The sequence below is a fragment of the Carassius gibelio genome, chromosome B13, assembly GCF_023724105.1.
Source record: "Carassius gibelio isolate Cgi1373 ecotype wild population from Czech Republic chromosome B13, carGib1.2-hapl.c, whole genome shotgun sequence".
NCBI lineage: Eukaryota > Metazoa > Chordata > Actinopteri > Cypriniformes > Cyprinidae > Carassius > Carassius gibelio.
In genome coordinates this window covers 18,991,291-19,015,408 of record NC_068408.1, presented here as the reverse complement: position 1 = coordinate 19,015,408, position 24,118 = coordinate 18,991,291, and the positions used below count along the sequence as shown (strand labels likewise).

General features: G+C 37.3%; 1 protein-coding gene across 5 annotated transcripts in view; it reads right to left on the bottom strand.

Moving 5' to 3' along the window:
- LOC127970087 (bifunctional heparan sulfate N-deacetylase/N-sulfotransferase 2) overlaps window positions 1-24,118 on the bottom strand; it is a 130,199-nt gene that overhangs the window by 83,428 nt on the left and 22,653 nt on the right. For 4 of the 5 annotated variants that reach the window (XR_008156517.1, XM_052572343.1, XM_052572342.1 and 1 more), the window contains exon 2: window positions 12,446-12,550. The exons of the other annotated variant lie outside the window; for it this stretch is intronic. The gene's annotated coding sequence lies outside the window, so the exon portion shown is untranslated. The remainder of the gene's footprint in view (window positions 1-12,445; window positions 12,551-24,118) is intronic. 5 annotated transcript variants of the gene reach the window in all.

Here is a 24,118-nt window from a genome sequence, read left to right as displayed (position 1 = left end):
TCCTTTAAGATGGCTGACAGCAGGAGTGTTGACATTGTGCACCATCTTCACCTTCTCCTGCATAATCTCTTACAGTAAACACTACTGCTAGTTGAAAGCCAGCCTCAGAGACAGTGAGTCCTTGGCATCTTGGCAGGACACTGGAAACTCTGCCTCACGGAAACAGCATGGCACCGAGCTCGAGCATCACGACGCCTCCAGTGGAGCCATTCTGAAATCACGACCATATGGACAGTGCTTCTCATTTCAGCTTCTTGACTCTGCAGATGCCACGCTGCTCTACGCTCCACAGCGCATGGGCCGAGATCAGAGCGTGTTACAGATGGTTTGAGTTTAATAATTAACTGATTAGATGCTATGAACCATGAATTATTAGGCTTTTTAATCTTTGTTTAAAGTAGGCGGGAGGGCTAATGTGTGAGGAGGTCACAGTGTGAGAAATGAAATGGAGAGAGGTGGAAAAAAGAACAAACAAAACAGCAGAGTTGAGGAGAGCAAACATCCTTCAACCTAGAAATCACCTAATCATTACTTGCAGGGATCTGAATGTCTTAAACTTTTTTACTCCCATCCATTTTATTATTCTTCACTTGTTTCTACCCCTTTAAGTTTTATCATGATTCATTCATGAGCAGGATTTATCTAGCCATGGTGCAGGATCTGCTCGTCTACTCTCCATGCTGTTGCTGTTTGAGCTAAAGGGCCTGATCATGAGTCAGGTCAGAGCACTAAACCCTACTTAAGTCCGGTGGACGGGAGGCGAGGTGTTGAAGCCTCCTTAGGACTGAAGAGCACTTGACTGGAGCACTGAGACCACAAAGCGTGGCAGAAGCTGCAAAAAGCCAGGCAAGAGAAAGTATGTGTGCACTAAAGAGAAAGATTAAGGCACAGAGACACAGAGCAAAGAGACTTGTAAGAGGGATGGATGAAAGCGATAGCAGTGTGGAGCAGCCTGGAAAGAGTTGGAGGACAGGACCAAGACTTAATAAGGTTAAGAAAGATTAAAATAAGAGACTGATACTCAGCCCCTTAAAAAGAGACACACATACAACGCTCTTCTTGGCTGATTGTCTCTAGTCAGTGCCCATTCAGTGAGTCTATAACCATTTGCAAGACATTAGGAGACTTAGGCTACGTCCACACGAAGCCAGAGCTTTCCCCATCCAATCTTTTTTTTTTCTCGTCTCAAGAAATATCTGTGTCCACACGAAACCACAAAACCAACACAAAACAATATATGTTATACATCCCAGACCAGCATGTGACGCTGTAATTCTGCTACAGAGATACACTAAAAACGAAGAAAAAGAGTTGGACTATGTGCATAAACCTTGTGGGTGGTACACAAATGAACATGGAAGAATACATTTATTAATTTGTGTTAATGTTAATAATGTTAGCAATGTTTTTGTTGCTGTTATGTGACGTAGGGGTGTCTGACTAGGGGTAAGACATGGGGTGATGACGTCGACTTTTCAGAAAATACATGGATTCGCTGTCCAGAAGAAAACGGAAGGGCTGCATCTTTAAATTTATCCACTTTGGGACCCAGATTAAAAAAAAATATCGGTTTCACTCTCCTAAAACTACAGATCCGTGTGGACAAAATGCCTATACGATACAACATCTATGTGTATACAGCTAAACGCGTCTCAGTGTGGACGAGGCCTTAGGATCAGGTTGTTTTCACAATGTTTCTGAAACTTGCTGGATATTCAGGGGTAAAAAAGAATTGATTAGGGTCAGAATACCAACGAATAGACTGCACCTCAGTGCAAGATGAGAACAACGGCAGATGGACAGCTGGAAATGAAAGACAATACAATAATGTGAATGAAGGATTATGCATGAGGGAGCTCTAGAGAGATGGAGAGAGGGAAAATTAAACATTCACTCTACAAAGGCAAGTCCAGTCTTGTGAAACTATTCATCCCTGTCACTCTAGCAAGATAGCAGCCAGCCTATTAACCCACTGTGAGCGGCTATAATCTACTCCGTGTTTGTATCCGCTACACCTCTGTCCCTCACAGACACAGACTCCAGCAAGTGTGATGGAGAATGTGCAGGACTGTTGTCAGGGGGACAAAGCTGTTGGCATGGTAATGGGTAACAGGTCATGGTCAGTATGCTAGAGGTTAAAATCCTTAGATTTGTAATGGGTTAAGATGAATTTTGTCCACAAGTCTGTTGAGAAAACCAGGGACAAACTATGATCTCTGGGAGATATTCTATGACCTCAACACAATTCAAAAGACAAGCAGTAATCCCATCACTAATAAACAAAACCCGACCTTACACAAAGACAATACAAATCCATTGTGTTAAAAGTGAAATGCATAATTTCTGCACCACCAGCATCAACAAGAGGTATAAAAATATCTCCTTAGCAAAAACTTTCCTCTGCCCTACCTCTAATATGTGATGTGTTCGAGAAAATAAATAAATATTTTGAATCTATAATTAAATATATATCATTTAAATTAAACAAAAAAAATGAATAAAAAAATACATATATGATGAGTATTTGCTTGTAGGGCTGTCACTTTTAGTTCGAAAATCGATTGCACAATCGATCTGATCAAACAAAAATAGTTTCGAAAATGAAAATACCGAATCGATTTTAACCAAATATGTACACTATTAATTTTAAAATAATTAAACAATAAAAAAATATATATGTAACAAAACTCACAAACAAGCAGAAAAAAGAAAATAAAGAATTCCGAAAATGCAGTATGTGTTGCGAAAGCTAGACAGAACATACCAGCAATTTTACGAGCCTGTAAGACCTATTATGCTGCGTTGCGTTCACACCAAACACGAATAGAGCGTCTGGCGCAAATGATTTCAATGTTAAGTCAAAGTAAAGACGCGTTTACACGCGTTTGGAGGTCTCGCGTCGTGGTAGATGTGAATTCGCCTCATTCGTGCATCTAGTTACAGGAGATTCTGAGTTATGAAAAGGACCGTTGCAAGCTGACAGCGACCGGCTTTTGTGGTGGAAAATTGGGAGTAATAACCCCTTGCACCTTGCGCAGCTGTACCTGAGTGTCCCTGGGACATCAGTGCCGTCGGAGCGCGTCTTCTCAACAGCTGGACATCTAGTGAATAAAAAATGCTCTGCACTGGACCGAGAAAATGTTGATCGACTTGTTTTCTGGAACTGGAATTAGTCTGCGATTTAAAGCTGCAGATTCTTTCATTAATGTCAGCTGCCTCCTTAATAATTCTTTACAGCTCATACCTCAGAGACTCTGCTAAAAACGTCTGTTTGATTATCAAGTCCATTGAGCTGAATTCATAAGTTTTAAACCATATTAGTTTAAATTTCTGATTTGCGGTTTTGTCATGCAATTGGTCAAATTTTGAATGTATTAATCAAAAGTAGGTCATTACACTTAAATAAAATCATGATATGGAGTAGTTTATGTTACTATTAAGCCGCAAAAGTCGATTTAAATATGTGTCCAAGGTACAAGGTTTCATTTAGTCTGAAGTGCATGTGATGCTCACGGTGATTTCAGCTTCTGACTTCTCTCTAAATGAGGATGTAAACACATAAACAACATCTCCAGGACTGCTCTAAGAGAGCTTTCATGAGCTTCTGACCGTTTGATTGGAGTAAAACTAGCCTCATAATCACATACACTGAACTGTAAAGGTATTCATGGCAAACCATGAACAGTCTGTTTTTTTTTCTCAGTAGAATGTACATAGCCTACTACTACTAAAAAGAAACAAACATTATTTTTTAAGGAATAATCACACAACATTTCTTCCATGTTTTAATTTTAATAGTAAATCCTCTTTGTTTGCTAAACATAGGGTCCCTTTTGTTAAACCTTTATTAAATTGATATGAAAATGTATATGTTTCATGGTTTTAATTAATTAGACTTGCTTTTTTAATTTAAAATTAATACATTGCAACTATTAAATTGGAGTGGAGAAAAATTTTAACAAAAAAAAAAAAAAACAGAAACCAGAAAAATTCAAACACAAATAACGGAATTTGGGAAAAAATTTAATTGAATTTAGGAAAAAATAAAATGGTAATTTTGTGGTAATTTCAACTTTTACTATTATTATTATTATTATTACTACTACTACTACTACAACAACAAGTATGAATCAGTACTGTGTGTGTGTGTGTATTTTTTTTTTTAAATAAAGCACCATTTTAGTTTTTGTGCAGTATCAATTTTAAAAACTATGGGTTAATCAATCTCTATCGGCCAGTGTGGTCCAAACTAGCCTCTGTATTGGCAAAATCCACTATCGGTCGATCTCTACTTAAAAGGGAGAGGTTATGAGAGGTTATGATGCAGGTCAAGTCAAATAATGATAAAGAAATTTATTTCCTATTACAGCCATGCTGAAGATACCCAGATTTACCTAGTCTTATTGCCAAATGATTACAGGCCAATTTACTCCCTTTGCCAATGTATTGATGAAATTAACAGTTGGATGTGCCAGAACTTTCTTCAGTTTAACAATGAGAAAACGGAAGTCATTGCATTAGGAAACAAAGATAGTTCTCGAGGTGAATGCATACCTTGACTTTAGGGGTCAAACAACTAAAAATCAAGTCAAGAATCTTGGTGTGATTCTGGAGACAGACCTTAGTTGCAATAGTCATGTCAAAGCAGTCACTAAATCAGCATACTATCATTTAAAAAAACATTGCAAGAATAAGATGTTTTGTTTCAAGTCAAGACTTGGAGAAACTTGTTCATGCCTTTATCACCAGTAGGGTGGACTACTGTAATGGTCTCCTCTCCGGCCTTCACAAGAAGACCATTAGACAGCTGCAGCTCATCCAGAACGCTGCTGCCAGGATTCCAAGTAGAACCAGAAAATCTGAGCATATCACACCAGTCCTCAGGTCCTTACACTGGCTTCCAGTTACATTTAGGATTGATTTTGAAATACTTTTACTCATTTATAAATCACTCAATGGCCTAGGACCTAAATACAATGCAGATATGCTCACTGAATATAAACCTAAACACACCACTCAGATCATCAGGATCGAGTGAGTTCGAAATACCAAGGGTTCGCACAAAACATGTGCTATTATGCCACACGCAGTGAGAACCAGCTTCCAAAAGAGATCAGATGTGCTAAAACACTAGTCACATTTAAATAAAGATTCAAAACCATCTGTTTAGCTGTGCATTTACTGAATGAGCACTATACCTCGGCTGAACGGACTGCACTCTACTCTATGTATAATAATTTTCTAATCTTAACTGTTTGAATTCATTTACATACATTTTTAAATCATTTTAAAAGTTTAAACAGAAGGTTAAAGTAAGTGCTGTGAAGGTAAAGAGAATGTGGGCAAAGAAAGACAAGTTTGATGATTAGAAGTTGAAAGTAGGACCTCCGAGTTCTATGTGTTTGGTTTATGATGGTCAAAGCAAGTAGGGGGTGAAGTAGTGGAATAGTTAGGTATTTTGGGATTTTTGATTTTCCACTTAGTGGGGAAGTTTGTTTGAATGTTTGTTTGTGTTAACAGCACATTACTAACAGTAGTTTAAAATCCTTGTTTTTATTGTTGTGATTATTTTTTTATATGATTATTTTACTTATTTTAATGTAAAACACGAAATGTGCTATATAAATAAACTTGCCTTGCCTTACAGTTAATAAATCAACAAATCCACTGCTTTCATTTCCTCTGAGGCTGAGACTCTAAAATAGTGTTCTGTGCTCATATGTGGAGCTAAAGACAGAACAATTAGCATGCTTTGCTTGAACTTTTGCCATGGTGTTAGAACTGGTACAATGTTATCACTTGCGAAAACACAATGGCAGTAACACAGGTGGAAACATCCACATTAAGGGGCAGGAACATTATAATAAAATCCCCTTTATTCACAAGCTTGCAGAGAAAGGTTTATAAAAAAAAAGGTTTTTGTGCCTGTAGATGCATCTGGAGCCGGTTATAGCATTTAAACGTGAAAAAAGTCAGATTTTCATGATATGTTTCCTTTAAATACTCAAGCTGCCTGAAAATAGTCTCCAAGTTAAAATCCCATAATGTTCAGTAGGGGCTGGGCTTTCGTAATGGTGTCTCTACTCGTGGAGACACGTCAACACTGGAATGTAGCCACAAAGCCCTGTGCTGCCACAACCTCTTACAGCTGAAGCAGTCGCCATAGACACAGCAGGGTCAAAGTGAGGTCAGCAGGGTAAAAAACACAAAACCTCACTAACTACATCAAGATACGCAAGCCAAAGTCAATTGCGCTTCCCCTTCTGGACTTGAACTCAAAGCACTCAAAATGACAACACAAGCTGGGAGCAGAGAGAGAAATCATATGGGAAAAAACAGAGGAGGCGGAGCAAAAACTCAATTCCTCAGAGGTGCTGTAAAAAGCCAGAGGGCCTGAACCAAAACACACATGAAAAATGACTTGGCATGAGAACAGCATAAAAACGGCTGTGGTCTCCTGCTCTCATGCGTGGTGACCTCCATAGTGAGCCACTGTAGGCAAAAAATCAGAAGCTGCCAGAAGGCTGTGCTACAATCAGTATTTTGATACATCGTGACACATTCTCAATAAATGTATATAATGCATCATGTCATGCCATCCAAACTAGAGCAACTAGTAGCAAACTAATTTGGGGTCGAGGGATGTGTAGGGGGAAAACGTGTGGACCAAATTACTTTGTTAAAAACTGGTGTCCATGCAGGTAATGAAGTTGGCATCGATCAGTGTTCCCTCTAAGCTGCTCATGTACATGGCGGTGTACTTTTGTAGTTATTCCTGCACAGACAGACTTCACAGAAACACTCAAAATATGTGGCGGAAAAAAGTAAGATATTTTTGAAAGCAGATAAATTACATGCATAGAAAAGCTGCCATACTTTCCATCCACAAAGTTATCTTGTCCTTACAGCTGAAATACAGGTGTGATTGTGTTCAAAACAACAGCACTCTTGCTTCTGTGATATTGATTATAGATCATAAGTAGGGTTGTGACTAATAATTATATTGGTAATTTAGTAGGCTGACAATTATGTTGATGACTGATACATTTTTGCAAAAATTCATAAAAATAGACTTAAATGGGTGTGTTAAATGTCAAAATTGAAACCATCATAATATAATTAGGATGCACTCTCGCCAGGATTTCTATATTGCCTAAAATATCCAGGTACTGGCTGTTTACACTGTGCAGGTCGATCATTGTATGACATTCACAAGAGCTATAGAGAGTAGAGCAGATGGCTCCTTACACTTTCGTGGTACTTTGGTATCTTTTAGTAATCGGTGCGCAGCAACGCTTCAAGGCGAATGAACGAACACGTGCACTTATTTGCATCACTTTGATCGTTCTCTGTAGATCACAACTTCTCACTCAACTTCGCCACGATTGGTCGATTATATTCAATATCTGCATGTTAATGGTCAAACTACTTTGAATGTTTTAGGCAATATAAAAATCCTGGCCAGGACGTGTAACATATGAACAGCACATTTGGCCACCCTAATCATAATTTGACCAAAACTGCACCAAACACAACACAGGTTATGTACTAACAAAAGTGAAAATACAGCCTTTATTTCAAAGTCACTCGAGTCACACAAGAAGGCACACCGCTTTATTTTTTTTCAAATGAGTACTCTAATTTAATTGAGTAAATGAAACTTGTATCAGAATCAATGTATCATTGATTCACACATTTCAATATTTACTTAACAGGGTTTGTTAAGAAAGTAAAAATAAAGGGAATTGTTTGCTTTGCTCCAACACAAGGACTTAAAACTGTTACTATATTGTATTTTCTTCTTGGTTTGGTTCATCTTTACAAGGCAACGTTTCAAAGCAAAACCAAACATATTTATGCAAGTCACATGTGAGTAAAACTGCTTTCTTGTTGGTCACAGTACACTTATTTTCTCCTTATGTTCCATCGAGAAGTTAGCTCTGCAGGCACCTCCAGAATCACACATTGCTGCATTTTACATAACAGCTTATCTGTTTGGTAGGATTGGTTTCTCACCACAAGTGAACCACTCCAGTGTTAGTTTTCAAACGAGCCGAGAAAACCTCATTCAGGCAATCTCTGACTGATTATTTTGATGAACTGATTATTTTCAGAGCACGATTGATGCATTCATGTAAACCTGCCTAAACGAACCGGAGTAAATGAAAGCGAGAACAAGTGCCAAGCTCTAAAACAACCTCCCAAGTGAAAAGAAAGCCCTTAGTATCAATCAGCCGTACTAGAATAATAACTTTCTCGTGGGTCCAAAACAAAAAGAAGCTTTAACCATAATGTGAAAAAAAATATGGAAATACCCCTAGTAGGCTATTCTATCAATACCATCAACACAACACAAACATTAACAAACACAGGGCAGCATTTTAAAGAAATCCTCTACTCAAATCAACAGATTTTCATTCTTTTATAGGGCTGCAGTGAGTCGTATTATAAGTCATTCTTTGATTATTAAACAGGAGCCTACTATATAACTCGTTCTGTGATTCGGGTCTCTCTGGAGAGGGAAAACAAAATCCAAAACCTCTGGGAGGAACACGCTACGGGCTGAAAATGAAAAGGAAGACTGAATCGAAAAGCCCTGCAAGCTGAAAAACACTGTTAAAAAGCAGGGAGGCAGATTGGATGGAGGGATTTGTGACGGACCCCCAGTGTGTGACTCACAACGGGAGGAGGGCCCTTATGTTTCCTTTTGACATCCAGTGCCACCTATTTAATCTTATTTTCCTCCAATGTAGAAAGGAACGGATGATGAATTCAATAGAAGACCATTATTCTCCGCAGTACAACACACTGTCCCTACACACACACACACACACACACACACTTTAGTGTGGCACACACCTGCTGGCAAAAAGGCTGCCACAGACAGACTTCATACTGAGAGCAGACAGAAGGGGGTGGGGAAACAAAACACTGCATTTTGAAATTAGTAAAAACCAATCTCTTCCTTGCAGTGCCTGGTCATCAACAATGAGCAAAAAAAACTTATATATCTCAAATGGCAGTGTTGCTGTAAGAAAAAATTATTTGCAGATTTTTTTTATTATTATCTTCAGAGCACAGTACAGTACGCAAAATTTTAATGAGACTGTGACCTCACACGGCTCTGAATAAGCCTGTCTGTTTCTGGACATGTCCTCATGTTCTTCTGCTTACATTATGCATGCAGTGACCTCAACAGAATTATGTATATGTATGAGTGTTTGTTTGAATTAAGCACTTTAATTTGTTTGTGGCAAAAATCTCTCTTTTTACAGATCAAAAGGGCTTAAATATTTATATGTTAATAATATGCATTTTCACTATATATTTCGATACAGATATCGAATATATATATATATATATATATATATATATCTATATATATATATATCTATATCTATCTATATATATCTATATCTATCTATATATATATATATCTATCTATATATATATATATATATATATATCTATCTATCTATCTATCTATATATATATATATAGATATATAGATCTATCTATCTATCTATCTATCTATCTATCTATCTATCTATCTAGATAGATAGATAGATAGATAGATAGATAGATAGATAGATAGATAGATATATATATATATATATATATATAGTCTCTCTAATTTTTAGCAGCCATTAATGCAGTTTTCAGTGTCACACGATCCTTCAGAAATCATTCTAATATGCTGATTTGGTGCACAATTTGGTGCTTATATAGGATATTATTATCAATAATGAAAACATTAAGTGGTTGTTCTGCTTAATATTGTTGTGGAAATCATGATACTTTTTTCTGGATTCCTTAATAAATAGAGTGTTTAAAATGATTGAATATTATCACCCAGCACTACTAGTTATCCAACAACTTTTGAAATACTCTAAATCTATCAACACACTAATAAATTCATGAAAACATTGCTGCAAAGACACCCAGGGCTTCAAGCAAAGGAAACAAGACTTCACCGAAGTCACCCAGGTTGATGTATAAATGGTTGGTTACACAAACAGCAGGACTGCAGAGTCACAACGCTACCTCCCTGTCACGTCTGTGACAGCTGCAAACATCCACCAGTCGATCTTCTGAATAACCTCATTCTGAGCTGTCTCCAAACACGATGAACTCAGCTGAAAGAAAGAGCAAGGGACTACAGGATAGGGAAGGCTCATTTCTAACAAAAAAGGTAAATAGACAGAGAACCGTCCTCTAATTGGAGATTCTGGCCAAAATCTCTAAACAAAGGCGCTTCAAAACAGCAAGCAATAAGAGTTTGGATTCAAGAGAGAAGAGTGCCAGCCAGGACGGCACCCTGCTGGGTAAAAGAACGGCTAGCGACTGACTGATCCCACAATAATCTGAAGCGACAAAAGAACCATTTGGTACGACTGACACTACATGACACTCCAATATGGAGGATTAATGTTTTGATGGTCCATGCATGCAAAGCCTTCCTTCATCCCGAACAATGCAGCCTGCTGATATTTCGAGAAGGAGAGAGGAAAAAGAGAGTTTGTCCTAGTATGTTCTCAAAAAGACATGATAGTTCAATGGGTCTATATTAGTGGCGGGACAAAATATCGATATTGCGATATATCTTTGTCCTTTACCAATGCTAAACAAAAATCAATATCTGGTGCCAAATATTGATATTTTAGTTAATACAATAAGGTGTTCTAAATAGAATTCCCTGCACACAGCATCTAAAAATGCATGGAAATCACAGCTGCACCATTTTCTTTCCAAAGCATTCTTTGTATTCAAAGCAACCATAAATCGCATTCTCTATGAACATGGGGAAACATGAGGAACCGAAGGATAAACAGATTTCCAGCCACTGTATTAGCTGTACTGCCATGTATGTTTATGGGGATGAGAACTAAAAAAGTGCCACAGAGCAGCTGTCAGCATGGACCTTTTCTCTCCGATATTAAAAGTGCGCGTTATAGCATGGGCAGATTGGGCACCTAGCGGCAGAAACATAAATATGCACCTATATGGCATGGACAATGAAGTGCTACAAGTGTGACTGCATCATATAATTATTGCTGTTAATAAATGTTCATCGTCTGGCTGACTACGTCTTGTATAATTTTTTCCAGAAATTAATTTTTCCTGAAAAATCCTGTCATACGCGCACAAACAGACAGTCACCACTTATAAGCTACTACTAAATATTGTTGTAAAGTTGCTTTGTAACGATTTGTATTGTAAAAAGTGCTATACAGATAAACTTGAATTGAGTTGAATTATTACAAAATACTCATTATAATCCGTGACGCTATACTGGATGCAGCATGACACAACATGATAAATCCCCGACGGTGCCGTTTCCAATGTAGACACAGTTCACGGTTTCGCCGCCAAGCAAGTGCCACATGAATCCTCGTCTGCACGCGTTTATTTGAAATATGAATTGTTGCCACATTTCTTGTTAACATCTTTAATTTATCGCAGTCTTGTTTGTATTTGGCTGTTTTGCAGAAAACCTCACCAAATCTGACCAGCCAGGCGTTTGCGTCACGGCAACTTGTACAAACATGCATGGGTGACACGAATGGTGATGGCTCCAGACAGGTGATGTAGTATTTGGTTTCCCATCAAGGTCCATCGCCCAACGGAAAATAAATTTGCTGAATGCATAAACTTTATTTTCCTGTGCTCAAACCTGCCAATCTAAAGATAATTTGATAATTACCAGAGACTTAGTATATATAAAACTGTTATTACACTTGTATACAAATAAAAAAATTGTATTATGCTGGCAATAGAGTGCGTTACGTCACCACTGAGGTGATTATCAATAATAAGTTAAAAAAATTATATTGGCTTTATATCGGCTACAGGCCCCCTTGCTTTCCAAGTAATCGACATCGGCTGTCAAAAAAACCAATATCGGTCGACCACTACCTGTGTCTCTGTTAGGGTTGGGTGTTAGCATGGGCGTCACTACGCTTTTTTTAGCAGGGCTATAGTGATTAGCTCCATAAATTTTACACAAATTTGTGATCGCCTCAGAGTCAGTCACCTAATTTCTTATGAAAACAGTGTCATCCTTAATCTCCTCACTGTGTTTCAGCGCACTCTTCAATCCGCAGAGCGCGGCGGCACAGCACGAGCAGACTCAAACAGAAGTAGAAAGGACACAAGATGTGTGTTTATCAATAGATTAGGGTTAAGATTATAATATCTGTATCTGTGCAGTTCGTTTTCATGAATACAGTTTACAATTTTACATTTTCACAAAACAATATGCTTCAAAATCCAAATAAAATCTTAAACGCAAGCATGATTGATGCTCAGCTCTTTTTAAAAGCTATGAATTCCAGTAGAGACATGTAAAGCAAGTACATTTAGCTCAGAGCCATGTGAAACAGTTAAACATTTATTGACAAATCCTACATATACAATCCTATATACATGTATAAAGAAAACCTACCTGAGACTGAATTTCTCACAATGACAGCGGTACAGTTAGGACTGTGAAACGAAGAGGTTCTGGAAGAACATGGGTTTCCATTGTCAAATAGTCAGGAGCAGCAACCTATTAAAATAAGAAACGCTTTATGAGATTATAGTGCTCAGAACAGCACTGTAACAATCACATTCACTGCACTCAACAGGGTTTACTGGCTTGATCTCTATAGTCCTTCAGTGACCTTATCAAAAGACATTAATGAAAATCTTTTTGTACTTTTCATGTATTGTTTTTCCCAGACAGTGTTGTACTTAGCATGCAGTGTTTGTTCTAGCTGCCTGTCCTGGAAAATGCCACTTATGTGATAAGTGGCATTGAAGAATTCAATAATTGTCACAAGTAGTTTAGGTAAGTATTATTTGTAAAAACAAAACAAAAAAACAACTAAAACTAACTAAAAATAAACGTAAATACAAATGGAAATACAAAACTATTAAGTCAACAAATTTAGTAAATGTGTGACTTGCAGTTTCATAAAAAAAAAAAAAAAAACTGTTTAATACAATTACTCTATGTGCTTCCTTAGTTTATGTTTATGGTTTTGTGGCATTCAGAGGCATTCAGCAGTCATGTTGTTTTTGAAAAACTCGAATTGGCATGCAGCAATCAGTTTCATTTCACAGAAGTAAATCTCAGGTTTGGCAAGGGATAGTAGAAAGGAAACAGCCCAAGCTAACCACAGTGACAAGGCCTGCCTCTGGTAGCAATGCAAAAATGCTCAATCAAATCCCACGCTTTGTATGTTGTTGATGTTGTTTTTTTTAAATGCATTCCTCAAACGATTAGCACATTGAATTTATTCTCCCCCATAATCGGTTCTTGGAACATTTTCAAAGCACATGGCATAACCCAGTTTGGGAGCGTGTAAACAACCAAATGCATGCCAGATTATGACCATCAATTACTCACTCATCACATCCAATTAAAACATCTGGGATTAAGGGATTCATGATTATGATTTTAATCAATCCAAATAAAGCAGATGACACCTGATGGCCAAACAGGACAAACACACCATCAATCAAATATTAATCATGTGTGATGCAAATCCTTCAAATTCCTAGAAAATTAAGAAATTAAGTTTCATGAAGACAACATGGCATAGAAAATACGACTTTTCCTGTTGTCACTCTCCACAACCTTGTATCTGCAATAATACAGTGCTCATTAATACAAGAGCTCATTAAACTTGGAAATGTATGCTTCAACTCTCAACATCAGAGAACAGCAGTCTCTACAGGTGCACAATCTGTAAATGTAAATCATGCCAAAAAAGCCCAGAGCCTGAATCATGGTCCCTGCTCACCTCACTATGTGCACACATACACACAAATTAGACTTTGTTCAGTGAGCACTCTGCATTTCTATAGGAGCCCAGTAAGTCCCATTTGTTTACATGGCACTAATTAAGTGTGCTTTAATGGAGAAGCAAAAGTGCCAACAATGAGCCCCTGTGTTGGGAATGAGGGAACGTCTCCGGTTCTGTTCGTCAATCCTGCATTACACATCACAGCCATTACAAAAACATAAACGGTCAACATTAAAGCAAAAACGACCATTGAGAACAATTCATTGGTAGGGTTATATTAGAGAAGACGCTCTCCTTAAGTAACAACAGAATGATGATGCACTTAAAATAAGTGATTGTGAGCATGTAGCTACAATCTAAAAAAAAAATATTTAAAGCACAAGTTACTAAAATAAAAATGATAAAAATCATTTTATTTTTCAACATTTTTTTTATACTTCATGACTTTTCTGTTAGCATGATGTCAACAAGCTTTCATTTTTTCAACCTCTAACAGCAATAAGACCTGTTGTCCACAGGCCTCTTATCATCCAATCATATCACAGTGGATAAAATAAGTCGCAAGTAAAGAATTACGCAAGTAAAATGCACTACGAGGGCCATTTCTGGTTGACTTTAACAAGCTGAGCAGAAAAGACAATACATCTGCCCTTGTTATCTTTTTATGACACAAGAACTTTAATCATGTCAAGACTGTTTACAGTGGACAGAGCAAAGGTTTCATCTTTGAGCGATAAGGATCTTAAACAGTCGAGCATGTTACGAGTGCTTCTCTTCATTTGCAATACAACAGAAGTTGAGCAGTTTATTCTGCCAAGAGGCACTGAGACAGTATCTTGTCACTGGATAATAGCATCTCTCATCTCATCCGTCTGCCAACTGGAATTTCTGCTCGTGTTTGGTGATGGGCCAGACCAAGAAGCAGAGCTCTTTCCAAAACAATATCCATGTGGGGCAAAGAAATACAATGAAATTACCAAAAGACTATGAGCTTTGCATGAGTCTGCATTGGCTTAAATACTGAAACAGAAGAAAAGGGAAATGAAAAATCTGCGGTGCCTAAATTACGCATGCAGAGCAGAGAGACACAAAAACGCTTGTGAATTTTCTCAGAGGATTGTCTAATTCTTGCACATAAATGCTTGTTTTGTGCTTCTGACGGCATTGTAATAAAACATCCATGCTACTCAACAAGAGAGGAAGAGGCCAGTAAACAGAGAAGCTCATCACGCTTTTCTCCCTCCTGTGGAGTGCTGCAAGGGAGAAAGAGAACGAGACGGAGAGAGAGCATAAGTGGGAGAGCGAGCTGTGACTGCTTGTTGCAGATCCTTCTGTTTATCCGCCAGCCTGCCTTCACACTGCGCTCATTCAGACTGAAACAAAGCCTGATCAGCCGAGAGACTCTGCTAGGACACGCACTACAAAAATGGGAACTCCAGAGAGAAGAACAGAAATGGACAGAGAGAGAAATGGACAGAGAGGGCTAAAAGACAGAGACACCATACCTAAACAAAAGGAAACCAGGAGCGAAAATAAAAGAAAAACAACATGCAAAATTTTCAAATGTTTCAAAACAAGTACAAAGAGTCACTCAGGCACACCGAGTCATTCTGGCTAAAGCGAGCGTGTTTGCTCGGCCCAGGCACCTCAGGTGATGAGGTTGGGAGTCTCAGAGGAAGTGTTCTGTCATCGGCTATGAGATGACCACCAAACTCGGTGTCGATCCAAGGGCAGCATTGTACTGACAAAACAGGAGTGAAAGCATTATGAAATAGCTCGACAACAACATGGGACACCAGCACATTAACGCTATACAAAACAGTTATCCCTGGGAAAAATAAATAAATATTTTGCCTGAATAAAAAAATAAAATAAAGACTATTTTTCTGAATAAATTGACAGCCAGTGTAAGACAGGGCTCCACAAAGACTTTCAGGCCAGTTACGAGAAGTCTATTTTTATTAATAAAAATTCACATCTCTCACCTTTTTGACACATTGGCAGAATTTGCTGAAATTGTATCCAGCAGGTTTACATAGATGGATTTATTGAAATGACAAAAAAACACTTGAAAGCATCAGTATGTGTTGAAAACTACAAACTATTACAGAGTTCATAAACATGTTTTTAATCATGTAGTTACATTACAGTTAATTTCCATAATTTTTTTTAGTTTTAGTTTTACAATATTATAAGTGTTTTTAAATGAAAAACATGAATATTCATAGATAAAAAAATAAATGCGACTATTGCAGCAACGCAGTCAGGCCATCCTTGAAAAATATTCTTGTTTTTCGTAACCCGACCGACTCAATTTAGGACCGACTCAATTATTTATTTTTTTGCTTTTAGTCCGACGACTTGCCGATTGTAAATTTGCGTTAAGACCGACCAAATTTTTTTTACTCTTCAAACAACTAAAACAAAAGCAATAAAATAATATTAATTATATATTAAAAGTAAGTATTGTATATATAAATTTCCTAGGCCTACATACAAACAAAGGCTATCTTTCTTAATTAAAAAAAAAAAAAAAAAACGTGACGTCATTATGTTTACACTATTGGTTAATGGATGTCACACTATGGCCTATGTGTTCGCTTCATCTCATACTCTCATTCATTGTCAGAGTCAATGGTTCGCGCTTTGGCTCATGGCTGCGGCTGCAGTAAACTAAATGTTCGCGGTCACTGTTCAAAGTCATACTGGTTCGGGCACCATAATACAGCTAAAAAATGCATTAAATCAGCTCGACTGCCCTTTAACTTGGCACAAAGTTCTGGAAAAACTGTGCCCAGATCTTTTCCCATCCCTTCTCCCGTCTAATCTAAAACCGTGTCCGTGTCAACTGTCACTTTATGTTCAAAAATCTATTGCACGAAATCGATTGGACCAACCAACACAAGTTTCGAAAACAAAAATAGGAAATTTATTTTAACGACCTTCTCTCGGAGCACATCCAGGTTTTTTTTTTTTTTTCGGAGCACGTCCAGTTTTGTTTTGTTTTTTTGAACACGAGTCGCACTTACTGCAGCTTCGGAAACGCACGCATAACAGCAAATAATACTTCTGCACAATGTTTCTCGTTTTACAACAGAAATGTGAATTCTGCCGGTATTCAGACAGTCTCATGCATACAGATACAGATTCAGGCTAGAATCGCCTAGGTCTGTCAAAATAGCTGAAAAATTTAATTCGAATGTTTAACTTAAATATGATCAAAATTAAAATTGTATTCGAATTTAAAATGCATAATTTCAGTTAGGGTGAAGAAAAACTTTATGCGTTCTGTGTGAATGGCTTGGTTTCAGTTTTGATATAAACAAGATCTTCCCCACACTGATGTTCTCTTTTTTTTTTTTTTGTAGTGACTTCAACTGGATAGGCTAACATAACCTTATAATTCAATGCAACATACATCGCCATCGCATCTAGTGCGCCACTGATAAAGATCAAGTATACTTCGGCCGTCCGCACACTGTCTGCATTATGTCCTTTACATCATCCGTGTGCGGGCATTTTTTGAGACCATGTGGACGGTGAGCGTACACAAGGTGAAAGATGAGACGGCAGCTACTGCGTGTTGAGCTCGTCCGCCTTTGAAAGTTGTGTAGACACGCCTGTGCGCAAGGCGAGATGGAATGGAACACGGACTGTGAAGTATAAGGGGCTTATAAGGCAGCTTCCTTAATGCTTCCTTAATGTCAGTTGAAAACGTTGCAGTTTTTCTTTAAAATACAACAACGAGCACCACAAAACCAAAATTCGAACGCAACGATTTTGGTTTTGTGGTGCTCGTTGTTGTATTTTAAAGAAAAACTGCAACGTTTTCAACTGACATTATGGCATTAAAAAAAAAAATTATCCCAAACTTAACTGTGTAACGTGTGGCTGTGCTGTGCAGTAACTGAACCGCTTCCATCCTCTGTCTTTTTATGTGATTATTATGAACAGTACTAAATTTGAATGTCAGATTTAGAATTTTTGCATTCCAGTAGGTTTTAAAAAATCCGACATGCAGCGCATTAGATCATGACAGTGACAATGAGCAAAAAAGTCCTTGGCATAACAGCAGAGTGGACCGGTAAACTACGGTATATTTAAACTGCCTAGTGTAACTTTTCAAAAGTTTAGTTAACTATTTCGTTTTGATAATGAACAGACTGCGATGTAAGTTTGAATTGCTGGAATACGTGTGCACCAGGCTCCAACAGAAGAAAACAGAAGATTTGTGCTCTTGTAAAATAAAGCAAACAAACCATGCGCGTTGTCATCCTTTTCTTTCTGTGAACTTATAGAGTGTCTCCACACTTCTGTTAAATCTTATTTTATTATCTTTCACTTTTAATCACTGTTTTCGCTTCTCTTACTGTGGTAAACATGGGAAGGGAAATGAAAGATTTTATGAATTAAGAATTTGTTCGATTTATTCATTTGTTGCCTTATTTCAGTTAAATCATGGGTTATTTAGGGAACAAAATTAATGAAACATGGACAGTTAAAAAATAAAGTTGTAGGAACGAATTAACAAGTTGCGGGATAACAGTTTTTAAACATAAAATGTTAAACATATTTCAGCAAAATGTTTTGCTCTGAATTTTGTCTCCCTCTCCTCTCTGTATTCCTTCGGTTTGACACACGTGCCCGCTGCTCTTTCACTAAAGATTTCAACTTAACGCAAACTGTCAGTACGGGTCTTTATGCAAAAATGAAAGGGGCTTGTGTGATTTTGTGACATTTACAGATAAGGTTATGACCCTTAACTAATAATTTTTTGCGCCGAGGACGCACACACATATCTTTAAAAGCACCTGACAGGCATGCATTATGCTAATGCATCAGCTTGCAGCTTAAAATAAAGATTTATCATGTTTTGGGCAGCTCGGATCACATATCTTTCCTGCAGGAGCTCATTCCATTACCTCCAATATTTGTATCTACATTTTGTCAACAGAAATGCGTTATTCAGTGCTGTCATTTGATGCGACTGGCTTCAGTCCGTGCACTGTGGGCAGACCCAACTAATCGAAAATGAGAATCGTTGTCGAAATTATCGATAATGAAAATCAATAGATTTTATCAATTATTTGTTGCAGCCCTAGATCATGTATGATTGTATCTCAGTAAAAAGCCATGCTATTTTACAAAGATAAGATAATTTGGTGGAATCAATCAGGGTTGATTTGCTATGAGGATACAAAATGAAGGCCTATGTACAAAACTAAGGTTTGGACATTAATGGGGATTCATACTTTGCGGTTCACATCATCAAATAAAGTATTCACACTATATTAAAAATAACTTCACAGTTAAAGAGAGGAGAACAAAGAAATAATTAATGTAGGTAAAAAACTATTTCTCAACATCAAGGTCATGGGATTGATTCCGAAGTACAACACATCTGATAGAATGAATACCTTGAATAGAGTGAAAGTCAGAGTGTATGCTGAATGGATAAACGCAAATATAATGGCATCTTCACAGAATGAAAAAGTAATTTGATCTAAATCAATACAGAAAATACTGCAAAAGCAGTGAAAACCGTGAATAGAGAGCAAGACAGACAGACAGAGGAAGTTTTAAAAGAACCAGTTCCTCAGCACAATTTAACGGGCCTTTGTTTAATGATTTTGATGGATTTGTAAAAGGACAACCTACAGAGAAAAAAAAAAAGAACAAAAACAGTGCATGAGTTCATGATTTCAAAACAGCAGGCCATTTTTTGTGTGAATACTAGTGAATGGGCTATTACTGAACTCTACAGTCAAGCATTTCATTCGCATTTGTGAGTGAATGTGAACAATTATTTTGCTGCACTGTTGCAAGTGAGATTTAACATCACAGCCCAATTCAAAAACTTCTATAAAAATCTCATAAAACAACCTCCTTCCAACATATCTTATGGCACTTTTCCATTGTGTGGCATGACTCAGCTCAGCTCACTTCTGTACGGTACAAATCGGCACGGTTCTCGTTTCCACTGCAGTTTAGTATCGCTTTAGAGTGGGCGGGATTATTCACCTTGTTACAGTTGCACTGCCTCAATGCCACAACTCCTAAAAAAAATTTATTAATTCCGCGTCACCCCATCAAGCTCTCGCTGGATCCACTCTTCTGCGATCAAGGAGAGGAACATCTGTACTACCACAATAGACTATGAAACTTTTTGGTTGTTAAAAAGTAGCACTCGTTCAAAACAATTGCATTCGATTCCTTCGCTGGCTGTGGTGATTTGAATCTAGAGGTTCTGTTGTGTTTGTGTCGTAAGTTCAGTGACTCAAGTATTGACGATTCTTTCTGATCAGCAGAGTTTACACATCACGTTTTGGTAACGAGACTGTTCAATTGGAACCTCAACCATAGTGGTACTAAAAAAAAGTACCAGGTACCAGGTACTGTACCCAGTAGAAAACCCCCCAAAAGTGAACCATACCAAACCCTACCATTGCCGTACCATGCAGTGGAAAAGCGCCATTACTTTAGACAATGTGAATGGCTTACTGTTTAAAGGCTGTGTTCCTGCATTTTGCCTGTGCTTCTTCAGATGTTGGTCAATGTAAACATACACAGATGTCTCTGGCTGTTGTTTTTCTTTTTTTAACAGCATCTCGTGCCATTAGAGAAGGAATGTGGAGTTAAAAATAGTTTACTTCTTACAGTGTGCTTTTCAAAAACAAGTAAGCCTTCAACATGTTTTAAAAAATGTGTCCTTTACGTATGCTTTGATGTAAAAATAGAATGTGGTTTGTGAACATTAATTAGGTCATGCAGACTTGAATGTTTAACCTTCCAGGAGCATTCAATCAAGTAGCTTAATTAATATTCATGAACCATGCCCTCATAATAAAAGGACTCTTCTATTCTCATTTGATTAGCACACACTTAAGAGCGTATTCATTCAAGACAAGGTGTACACGTAATTAAGATTCATGAACAAAACCTTAGCCAAACTCATAAATTACAGCATACTCCGAATAATATCAAAAAGTGAAAAAATAATGAATTTGTAAGCTACACAATATATATTTAAACCAGGACTGTCCGTTTAAAGTGGTTATTAAAAAAATGCCCCGTATAAGTGTGTCTCATATTTATATCATATGATAAGCAATATTACACAAGCAGCTAGAGCACTATCAGATTAGTGCGGTTTATGTCCAAATACCATGAGTGTAAATGTGATTTCATATAACTAGGGGTGTGCCGGTTTCAGAATTGGTGATGACGGTTATGACGTGAGTCAAATGTGACGGTTCATAACATAACCGTCGGGGGGGGGGGGGGGGGGGTGATGGGGGGCAGTGGTCCAAGTCAATTGGTTGTTCTTGGAGATAGCGGGTTAACTCCGTGTCAACGTTTTTTGAGCAAATTTCAAAGCCGCACCCGCCATCCGCTGATTGTTTTGGGGTCTATGGCGATGCAATGCTTTGCTGATGCGAGCCGCAAAAAAAAAGCCATTGCCATTTGCCCATTAGCTCCACCCACTACCGGAGAAACTGGTATGTCTTCTGCTTGTTCGAAAATGAATATGAATATTTCTAAATTTAATCCATTATTTTGACAGGAGAAGACAACAAAGAATAGTTTACATATAGCGTGTTGTTTAAGCGTGGTAAGACTCTCGCTCTCTCTCTCTCTTTACATGTGTGAGAAACAGCGCTATCAGTAAAGTGACGGTGAGTCGTGTGCCTTCACAAAGAGTTTACAGAGTGTCAAATACAGGTGCGCTGTGTGTCCATTGAGATGAGCTGAAAAGTTCAGATCGCTTGAAGGAGAGAGAACTCTGAAGCTCAGATGCTGAAATTAATGCAAGCGTCATGCGCTTCAGTCTATGTAGGAAACAAACCTGCACGTCTCTGCCATTCATTAATTCACACAGAGACGCGCAGAACACGGATTTATATTTTAAACAACTTTTGCGGCTTAACATTTACAGATACTGGTCCATATGGAGATTTGATTTGATTATTTTATGCTAACTTTGGCAAATTCCATGACTGTCCATATTAAAATGCAAGTTTCATTTTCATGACTGGATTTCGAGATTCCGTCCTCGTTTTTTGCTTCATGGAAATCATAGAGCAAATTTCAAAGCCGCACCTGCCCGCCATCCGCTGCTTGTTTTGCGGTCTATGGCGATGCAATGCTTTGCTGATGCGAGCCGCAAAAAAAAAGCCATTGTCTGTTCTAGAAAGGATGCAGCAAAGATATTTAATGCTAAAGTATGAGGCATAGGCCTACGCTGAGTTTCATTTACGATGAGATGTGCTCTAGGTCACAGTGCAGTGAAAGTGAACGCGGCGCACTGGTGCTTCCATGTCACGGTTATCATTGTCTGCTTTACTTGCTTTTTATTTATTAAAATACATGCAATTGGTTGATGAAACATTTATTAAAATTAAGATAAAATTTGTACAAAACGAAATTCGTTTTTAAGAAAGGTTTTCTACAAAGCAAAATTTTATGAAGTGGTGAAATGTCTGACGATTTACAAAAATTCATTAAGTGGTAAAAACCATGTCTCCCGATATATTGCGCATCTTATGATCTTATCTAAAAAAAGAAAATAATTTTTGATAAAAAATGTTTGTAAAAAATATTTTAATGACACGGTTTTGGCGGTTATAGAGTTCTAATGACGGTGTTCAACTATAAGCGTCGGTCTCACGGTTATATGCTAACCGTCACACCCCTACATATAACAGTCCCATTAATACAGAGAGCTGTTTACTTAATTCCTGAATGAATCACCTGTTATCAGTGACTTTCATTGAATGAACAAAAACTACCGAGATGTTTCTCAAATTATCTTTTTATGCTATTTTAATGTCTTCTTGATAATTTGTCATTTAATGCAATAATAGCTTTAAATGATCTTCTTTGTGTATTTTCACAGCAAATTATTTTGCGATTAATTAGACTAATCAATAATTGCATCATGTAATGAATTAGTTAAAAAACTGAGTAATGATTTAAACATTAACACGTTCCTTTCACCAGTAACTAACAAACTTTACTGTATTACATATATATTATAATGCAGAACACAGACCAAAATGCAATCAAATATTTCTGTTTGTGATATTTTTTACAAAAATATTCATATTTAAATGTTCACAAACTACTGATCTGTCAAATAATGAAGAATTATTTTTTGCATAACTCAATATGTTATAAAGTTATAATGAAGTGTTAACGAAAACAAGACACCAGTCAAGTAAAATATTTAAACTTTCTGTGAAGACATCTACTTACAAGGATACTGTTACTTAACACATCATGTAGTTAGAATATCTGAATTTTATGGCACTATTTAATTCAGTACTTGCCATTGTATTTGTTATATTGACATCAACATCAATAATTACACTTGTAAGTGCTCTTAAACAGGCATGTTAGTGCAGAGCCTTGTATCAAAGATTTGGGAATATGACACACTAACTACAACAGAGTTTGTAAGCAGTCTGTCTTTAATGAGGCTAAATGAAGTCAACAGATGTATTCTCAAATTGCTGAGTACAACAAAAACTGTTTAAAAAATTTTAAAGTAATCAAGGCATTTTACAGTCGTCTTTGTGTTCTTGTAAGCAGTTACCATTCAAATATATCCAGCCAGTGCAAATGTATTTAAAAGGAGGTACCTGAGAAGTTTCTCTGTCTTAAGGTAGTAAGCCAGCTGTTCTTCACCCATGTTCCCTTAACATTCATTCAAATCCCAAACCATGAAGTAAGTGGTTCCTTGATGTACCGAAAAAGGAGTCAACATTTTTTCTCTGAGATTTTAAGCAAGCACATTACAGCTAAAAACCAGAATGAAAAACAAAACTGATAAACTTCTTGTTAATAACTAGCATGCACTTTTTTGAAACTTGCAGTAAGACAGGTCTGAGTACTGATAAACCTTGCTTACACAAGCAATCAAAACTAAACTAGACAATCTTGTTCACCAAGCTGCAGTTTCTCCAAAATGTCTAAGTGTGTTTCTAATGTCACATGCAGTGACTGCAGCCTGTGATGGCATAGTGTCTAGTGGTCGATCGATATATCGCCAATTCTGATAAATTGGCCAATATTTGCCATTTTTTTCAAATACCGTCATCGGCTGATACGTTTTTCTGCTTGGCTGATGTGTTTGAGTTGGGACTTTTATTTTGACGACGCTGAGAAAGGCAGCACCTGAATGCACACAGCTCACACTCTCTCTCTCGTTCACTATCGTTGTTAACAGTTCTGTCTAACATGGATAGAAGTCTGTCTAATAATCAGATAGAATGGTTAAAGGAATTAATATAAACAAAAAGTATTATAACGATTGCTTTTATATT